This window comes from Euleptes europaea, chromosome 7 (genome assembly GCF_029931775.1).
Source record: "Euleptes europaea isolate rEulEur1 chromosome 7, rEulEur1.hap1, whole genome shotgun sequence".
Classification (NCBI taxonomy): domain Eukaryota; kingdom Metazoa; phylum Chordata; class Lepidosauria; order Squamata; family Sphaerodactylidae; genus Euleptes; species Euleptes europaea.
The window spans coordinates 89,732,001-89,741,365 of NC_079318.1; positions in this window are offsets into that span (position 1 = coordinate 89,732,001).

Sequence of the window (9,365 nt, forward strand, 5' to 3'; positions counted from 1 at the left end):
TCATTTCAATTCTTCCTCAGTCCCATTTATATATTGATTTCAAAATGTACTCATTTCAATATAAGCTTCTGTAGCTTCAAAATTCTCATAGACTTTTAAGCATCACCCTTTTAGGGACAAAATAGTAATCATGTGTATTTTTTAGCTTATCTATTCCAACATCAGGATATCCATTGAAACAAGGTGGCACAGACAAATTTACAGTTTCCACGTTCCCAAATCAGGACTGAGAAATACTTTGTTGTACATATGCAATTGGCTTGTTAGCACATTATTATATACCCAGAACTGGGAAATACTTTGTTGTATATATGCAATTGGCTTGGTAGCACATTGTTACATTCAATATACTTTTGTCATTACATATTGTTATCAGCCGGTTTCTGTACTAATTTTCTAACCTTAGGTAATGGAGCAGAGGTGTTGATTTTTGATTGCTTAACCTCCAGGTACTAGCTGGAGATCTCCAGCTATTACAACTGATCTCCAGCAGAGAGAGATCAGTTCCCCTGGAGACAATGGCCGCTTTGTCAGTTGGACTCTATGGCATTGAAGGCCCTCCCCAAACCCCACCCTCCTCAGGCTCTGTCCCAAAAACCTCCCACCAGAGGGACCTGGCAACCCTAGCCGCCATAAGTCAGCTGTTAGTCATTATATGCCTTTTAATTCTGAATAATCAAGTGCTATCAAATCACAACTGACAATATCGCAACCCTACATCCTCTGCCAAGAGCCCGGGTGTGATCCTTGATACCTCCTTTTCGGTGGAGGCACAAGTCACAGCCGCGGCCAGGGCGGGGTTTGGGAAGGGGAGGGACTTCAATGCCATAGAGTCCAATGGCCAAAGCGGCCATTTTCTCCAGGTGAACTGATCGCTATTGGCTGGAGATCAGTTGTAGTAGCCGGAGATCTCCAGCTAGTACCGGGAGGTTGGAGACCCTAACCAGGGCCGACCCTGCTTAGCTTCTAACAGTTGATGAAATCAGGCTAGTCTGAGGAATTCAGGTTCTTTCTGGCTGGTTTTAATGGTTTAAAAATGTGATTTCATGATATATCCTTTAATTTGGTAGCTGCCTTGGTGGCCCTTGTGAAGGCAGAAAGGCAGGATTTAATTTTTTGTGAAATAAATAAAATCTCTGTGGATGTGTGGAAAGGAACCCACTGTTAACTCTTCAGGAGATGTTCAGTGTCTTTATAGTTCAGTCGTTATTAAGGCCCACACGCTGTTCAGAAGCAGAGTAAAACAGATAAAAACACCAATATACAATTAATTATCTACATAAAACCTCTCCATACATCACTCGTTGTAATATAGCTAACAATTAAAAGGTTAGAATCTGAGTAAATTATGCACTCAATGTTATCTCAGCCTGCGTTTTCATTGCAAAGCCTTTATAACGGTTTATTTCCAGCTCAGCAAGGGACAGAGGTTAAGTGAGGATGCGGTATCTCCAATGTTAAAAAAATCTAGAAGTGACATGAAAGATGTTGACAGGAGAACCACTGGCAGGCAGAGGAGACAAATCCAGGTGACAGAGATCAGTTCCCCTGCAGAAAATGGCCACCTTGGCAACTGGACTCTATGTAGGGTTGCCAGCCTCCATATACTAGATAGAGATCTGCTATTATTACAACTGATCTCCAGCTGATAGAGATCAGTTCAACTGGAGAAAATGGCCGCTTTGTAGGGTTGCCAACTGCCAGGTAGTAGCAGGAGATCTCCTGCTAATTCAACTGATCTCCAGCCAATACAGATCAGATCACCTGGAGAAAAATAGCCACTTTGGCAATTGGACTCTATGGCATTGAAGTCCCTCCCTTCCCCAAACTCCGCCCCCAAAATCTCCCGCCGGTGGCGAAGAGCGACCTGGCAACCCTACCGCTTTGGCAGTTGGGCTCTATGGCATTGACGTCCCTCCCCTCCCCAAACCCCGCCCTCCTCAGACTCCACTGTAGGGTTGCCAACCTCCAGGTAATAGCTGGAGATCTCCTGCTATTACAACTGATCTCCAGCCGATATAAATCAGTTTACCTGGAGAAAATGGCCACTTTGGCACAGAGGCCGCTTTGGCATAGAGACAATTGGACTCTATGGTACTGAAGTCCCTCCCCTTCCCAAACTCTGCCCTCCTCAGGCTCCACCCCAAAAAACTCCTGCTAGTGGCAAAGAGGGACCTGGCAACCCTACTCCACCCCCAAAATCTCCAGGTATTTCCCAACCCAGAGCTGGCAACCCTATTTAGCATGTAGTCACAGTAGGGTTGCCAACCTCCAGGTACCAGCTGGAGATCTCCTGCTATTACAACTGATCTCCAGCCGACAGAGAACAGTTCCCCTGGAGAAAATGGCCACTTGGACAATTGGACTCTATGGCATTGAAGTCCCTTCCCCAAACCCCGCCCTCCTCAGGCTCCACCCCAAAAACCTCCCGCCGGTGGCAAAGAGGGACCTGGCGACCCTAAGTCACAGGTTTCCTAAACAGCGGCAACAGCTTCCAGGACTTAAATCCAGCCTTTTGCAAAGCCTTCTGTCTCAATATCCTGCCCAGGGCTTGATGGCTCATCTGGTTGGGGGGGAGCAGCTGCCACAGATGCCCACCTTGGCTCCTGGGAAATGCAGCCTGTGCCGACCCACTGTGAAAACAGTGAGGAATGTCCCTGCAGCTGTCCCTGCCTGAGCTGCCATGGTTTCATAACCGTTTGAGCATGTTTCATGCTGGCCATCGGCGCTGGCTAAGCCAATGCTTTGCCCCCCTCTTTGTGGCTTCACGATAAAGGGCCGGGCCAAGGGGGCGGGTGGGGGATTCATTAAACACACCAATCTGCCTTATACTGAATCAGATCCATGGTCCACCAAGGTCAGTATTGTCTACTCAGACTGGCAGCAGCTCTCCAGGGTAGGGTTGCCAGGTCCCTCTTCGCCACCGGAGGGAGGTTTTTGGGGTGGAGCCTGAGGAGGGTGGAGTTTGGGGCGGGGAGGGGCTTCAATGCCATAGAATCCAATGGCCAAAGTGGCCATTTTCTCCAGGTGAATGGATCTCTATCTGCTAGAGATCAGTTGTAATAGCAGGAGATCTCCAGCTAGGTCCTAGGTTTGATTCCTCACTCCTCCACGTGAACCCTGCTAGGTGATTTTGGGCTAGTCACAGCTCTCTTAGAGCTCTCTCAGCCTCACCTACCTCACAGGGTGTCTGTTGTGGGGAAGGGAAGGGAAGCTGATTGTAAGCCAGTTTGATTCTTCCTTAAGTGGTAGAGAAAGTTGACATATAAAAACCAACTCTTCTTCTCCTTCTCCTTCTCCTTCTCCTCCTTCTCCTTCTCCTTCTCCTCCTCCTCCTCCTCCTCTTCCTCATGCTTCCAGCTGGCCCACAGTTCTAAGCAAGGAATCAAAGCGGTTTTTCTGGTTCAGCTTCAGCAACGGATTAGGTGCTGCTTCAAACGTCGGCGGTTTTGTACAAGTAAAGCCGCACAGCTGGGACTCCTTAGCCGTCTTGGAGCTGTTGAGTCCAAATCTGGAGCCTGTGTTTATTTTACTGTATTTTTGTATACATGTCAGTCTTAATCTCTTAACCTTTCTTCTCCACCGCTGAAGGGAAAGTACAAAATGGTGGCAACATTACTGGCAGGACCTATTGTGTTGAGAGAATCACATTATGTGTGACGTAGTGGTTACAGTGTTGGACTAGAAGAGACCCCTGATCAAATCCCCACTCTGCAACTGAAGCTTGCTGGGTGACCTTGGGGCAGTCAATAGCCTGTTGGGCTAACCCACCTCACAGGCTTGTTGTGGGGCTCAAACGGAGAAGAGGAGAATCATAGAATCATAGAGTTAGAAGGGACCACCAGGGCCATCAAGTCCAACCCCCTGCACAATGCAAATTCAACCCCCAAATTCACAACTACCTCCCCCCTCCACACCCCTAGTGACCAGAAGATGGCCAAGATGCCCTCCCTCTCATCATCTGCCTAAGGTCACAGAATCAGCATGGCTGACAGATGGCCATCTAACCTCTTCTTAAAAGAATGATGCGGGCTGCTTTGGGTCTTCATTGGGGAGAAGAGTGGGGTATCCGCAAAGTAAAATACATTGAAAGATCACACTAATAAGACATTTTTATGCTGCTTCAAACCTCCCCGGAAGAAAAAACGTGCCGTCACCTTGCAACCAACTCACAGTGACCCCCATCTATCCATGTGATATTCCAGGCAAGAGATGATCAGAGGTGATTTAACATTGCCTTCCTCCACAGAGCAACCCCACTCTTCCTTGGTCTCCCATCTATATGCTCCCATGGCTGACAGGGTTGCCAACCTCCAGGTACTAGCTGGAGATCTCCTGCTATTACAACTGATCTCCAGCCGATAGAGATCAGTCCCCCTGGAGAAAATGGCCGCTTTGGCAATTGGACTCTATGGCATTGAAGCCCCTCCCTTCTCCAAACCCCACCCTCCTCAGGCACCGTTCCCAAAATCTCCTACTGGCGGCAAAGAGGGACCTGGGAACCCTAATGGCTGACCCTTCTTAGCTTCTAAATTCTGATGAGTTCAGGCTAAGCGGGGCCAAGCGGGGAACTGAAGGCCAGACTGGTAGGCAGTCGATATGTACTTACACCCTGGTTTATAACTAGGGTTGCCAACTTTGGGATGGGAAATTCCTGGAGATTTAGGGGTGGAGCTTGGGGACAGCAGGGTTTGGAGAGGCGAGGGACCTCAGGGGGTTATAATCCCATAGAGTCCACCCTCCAAAGCAGCCATTTTCTCCACGGGAACTGATCTTGGTCATCTGGAGATCAGTTGTAATAGTGGGAGATCTCCAACTGAATGCTTTCGCTTGCAGGTCAGTTGTAATTCCAGGAGATCTCCATTCTCCGCCTGGAGGTTGGCAACCATATTCATAACTAAACCGTGTGAGTGTGTGTTTAGTGGAAAGCCAGAGCGCCTGACAGAGGGAAACCAAACTCTGCTATTCACTCTCCTCTTATCTCCCTTCATTCTATCACTGTAAAGATTGTATTTCCCTTCCTGGTTCCAGGGCCGGTTCTCCTGCCAAACCACTTAAGCATGGCACGATGACGAGGGAGGGGTGCCAATGCGCCACCACAGAGGCTCGGATTGCTTCCCGCTGTCAGTGGCATGGTAGGAGCCTGGCATTACCCAGCTCCAAGCCGGGTGGTATTGCTTTACGGTTTTCGCTGAGACCCAGCAGTGATGTGCTCCTCCATTCTCGTAGAGTCCAATGAGAGCAATGAGGGCAGGAGGTTGGTTTGATCACAGCTTGCTTTATTGGCCAAGGAGTCATAACCGGGTGAGCCAAGATACAGACAAAGAGCTCTGCGATCCTGTCACCCCGAGGCAGGGCAAATGCAAGAGGTTTTATAGACGTTTGACGTTCCAATACAACAATAGTACATTTTCGTAACATCCGATTTTAGCTTGTCAATGCAATGTCATTAGTTTCTTCAGCGCCTGCGTGAGCCTTGCTACATTAATGAATGGAGCCTGTTTCCTTGAGAAAGCTCACAGTGTCCTTTTGCAGAACGAAGCTGTTGGACAGGAAGAGAAGCTGCCCCAGTCAGTCACACACCTTTGGACAGTATGGATCATCTCCGCTCTCCCAGGAGCAGAGAAGGTCGCCATTAAGCTTTTAGTTTCCTGCTAGAGAAATCTAGCAAGTTTATAGGAAACTAGATTTGGTAGTAAGGATTGTTTTATCCCAGTTTACCCTATCCTTTTAGATAAAGTTTTGATTCTAAAAGAAGGAAATACTCTTGTCTGTTTATTTGTGTGCACTGAATGACTCCAACCTGACCATAATCTATGGACCTTAATATCCAACAGAAGCGAAAGTTACTGAAGGAGAGGGGGGAAACACCGTAACGTTCCTTATCAGACATTGGGATGTGTGTGCAAGCGTGCGTGCTTGGTGCTGACTTGAAGTGTATGCAAGAGAAAGGAAAGGGGGGGCCACTGGGAAGCGGCGTCTGTGGTTTTGCTTGTAAGCAGCTTATGCATGTAGCTTGTGTGTACGTCTGAATGTGATGCAGGTATGATTACTCAGGCACAACAGCAGGTAGGGGCAGGCCCGGGAGGTAATGGATGTACCTCACTGGGGATGACAAACCCTCCTGAACTGGCCCCACTTCAGGGGTGTGTGTGTGTGTGTGCTTTAAGATGCCTTTTGTGTAAAAAAAATAAAAAATAAAATTGCATTCATCCCAAACTGTAAGGTTTGGCTGGTTTTTAAGCATTTGTGGTGAGAGATTCAAAACAGATAATATGAAGTATTTTTTCACACAACGCATAGTTCAGTTGTGGAACTCCCTTCCCCAGGATGTGGTGATGGCTGCCAGCTTGGAAGGCTTTCAGAGGGGAGTGGACATGTTCATGGAGGAGAGGGGTATCCACGGCTACTAGTAAAAATGGATACTAGTCATGATGCATCCCTATTCTCTCCAGGATCAGAGGAGCATGCCTGTTATATTAGGTGCTGTGGGACACAGGCAGGATGGTGCTACTGCAGTCGTCTTGTTTGTGGGCTTCCTAGAGGCACCTGGTTGGCCACTGCGTAAACAGACTGCTGGACTTGATGGACCTTGGTCTGATCCAGCATGGCCTTTCTTATGTTCTTATGTGGTTGGGGTCCAGATTTGGGTGTTTTGTTGAATGCAGCAGGACGTTTGAGGCAGGCATTTAAAATTTGTTTTCCATAGACAGGTTTAAGCTCTACCACAATTGGGGCCTAGAGATGTCCTGGAATTACAGCTGATCTCCAGATGATAGAGCAAACGGATCCTGTGGAGGTTGGACTCTATGGGCCACCTCACGGGGTTGTTGTGGGGCTAAAATGGGGGACTGGAAAGCCACATTGTTGGGAGGGGTAGTGGATCAGTGGGAGAGTATGTGTTTTCCATACAGAAGGTCCCAGGTTCAATCCCAGGCATCTCCAGTTAAAATGACCAGGTGGTAGATAACATAAAAGACCTCAGCCTGAGACCCTGGACAGCTGCTGCCAGTCAGAGTAGACAATACTGACTTTGATGGGCTAAGGGTCTGATTCAGCATAAGGTAGCTTTATATGTGTTTGTGTGTTTTAGGGCTGTAGCTCACTGATAGAGCATGCAGAAGTGCAGAAGGTCTCACATTCAATCCCCGGCATCTCCAATTAAAAGGACCAGGCGATGCGAAAGACCTCTGTTGAGACCCTGGAGAGCTGCTGCCAGTCAGCGTAGACAATACTGACCTTGATGGACTAAGGGTCTGATTCAGCATAAGGTAGCTTTATATGTGTTTGTGTGTTTTAGGGCTGTAGCTCACTGATAGAGCATGCAGAAGTGCAGAAGGTCTCACATTCAATCCCCGGCATCTCCAATTAAAAGGACCAGGCGATGCGAAAGACCTCTGTTGAGACCCTGGAGAGCTGCTGCCAGTCAGAGTAGACAATACTGACCTTGATGGACTAAGGGTCTGATTTGGTATAAGGCCACTTCATGTGCTCATGTAAGCCACCCTGAGATCTTTGAAGAAAAGGTGGAATAAAAATGGACAGATAGATGCTAGTTGTCTATGGGCAGGGATTGGCGGGGGGAGGCTTGGCAAGAAAGGATTCCTACCACCCAGCTTTTCCTGCAACGGTAGCCCAAACAGCAGCAATATTTTCATAGCTATGAAAACACAAACATTTGAAGAGCAGGGTGAGAACCACAGCTGGGGTTTGGGTGCCTTCCTTCGGAAGCATCTGGCAGCTGTGGTCACGGAACACTTCGGCAAAGAGCTGCTGCTGTTGCAAAGGGGAACGAAGCTGGCAGGGCTTCTAGTTTGCAGATGCCCAGCTGTTTTACGCATTCCAAACGCCCGGGCATGAGACACACTAGGGAAATGGTATCAGGGGCCCTTCTGGCATGCATCAACAGCCTGGTTGAGCTTTGAGGGGGAAACAGTGTGAACGTGGGAGGGAGGAACGTGGATTCTCCCCCCCTCTTCAAATTAAAAAAAAATGCTTGAAATATTTCATCCCCCCTCCTCCAAAGATAAGGGGAAGGCGCATTCAAATTAATTTAACTACCAGCGAATGATAAGGATGCCACCTTATGGCCGCGGGAAGAAATGGATGCTTCTCCGGATCCAGACAACTTATGCTGGAATACAAACTGGGTAGACTAGAAGGTGCCTCAAGAGGCGGTGTGGTGGAGTGGTCATTGTTGGACTAGGCCCTGGAAGAGATGAGTTCAAATCCTCGTGCAGCTATGAGGCTCTCTGGGTGATCAGGAAGGACAGGTCCATCTAGGGATGCCAGCTCTGGGTTGGGAAATACCTGGAGATCTGGGGGGGCGGTGTCTGGGGAGGGGATTGTTTGGGGAGGGGGGTGACTTGGCTTCTATGCTGCTTTGCTGGCCCTCCCGAATAACTGCTTGAGGCCACTGTGTGATGCTTGATGCTGAACTAGAAGTACTGGTGATCTGATCCAGCAGAGCTCTTCTTATGCTCTTACCTTGGGCCAATCACACTCTCTCTCAGTCTAACCTACCTCACAGGGTTGTTGTGAGGACAAACGATGGAGAACCATATCTGCCACCCAGAAAAAGGGTGGAATAAAAATAGAGGAGTGGTTTTGTTGGCACAGGCTGACACGGCTACCCCTCCAGAATTCAGCCTACATAGAAGTCCCTGATCAGCCATTAGTTTCATGAAGGGGTATGACAAGGTTGGGGGGGGGGATAAGGCTGCCTCCCCTCCCATCAGCCCCCTGAGCTGGAATCTCACCTCAGACATCACTTCGTCAGCTGACTTGGGCAAGCCTCAACCTCTGTCTCCGTCTCCACATCTGCAGTACAAGTGTAACCATACCTGCTCCGCAGGGGTATCGTAAAGACTGCAACCAGAGATAACAAGTGAGCACTAGAAACAGCTATGCAAAGCCTATCGTAATTAAGTAGGCATGGGGTGTGTATTTGCAGGGGAAGGGATGGGGTGGTTGCAGTGAAAAATCAGCCCTGGAAGCATGTGTGTGTATAAAGTGCCATCAAGTTGCAGCTGACTTATAGCTAACCCAGCAAGGGGCTTTCAAGGCAAGTGAGAAGCAGAGGTGGTTTTGCCTTTGCCTTCCTCTGCATAGCAACCCTGGAATTCCTTGGTGGTCTCCCATACAAATACTGACCAGGGCTGACTTTGTTTGGCTTCCAAGATCTGCTGAGATCGGGATGGCATGACCCATACAGGTCAAGGCCCAGGAACCATAGACTGGAGATTTTTTAAAATGTCCTAAATCAAATAAAAAATGCATTGCCTTGCCTTGCTAACAAAATGATAGGGATGATCTCAGTGTGGCCTTTTCTCCAGGGTAACTGATCTCTGTAGCCTGGAGATCAG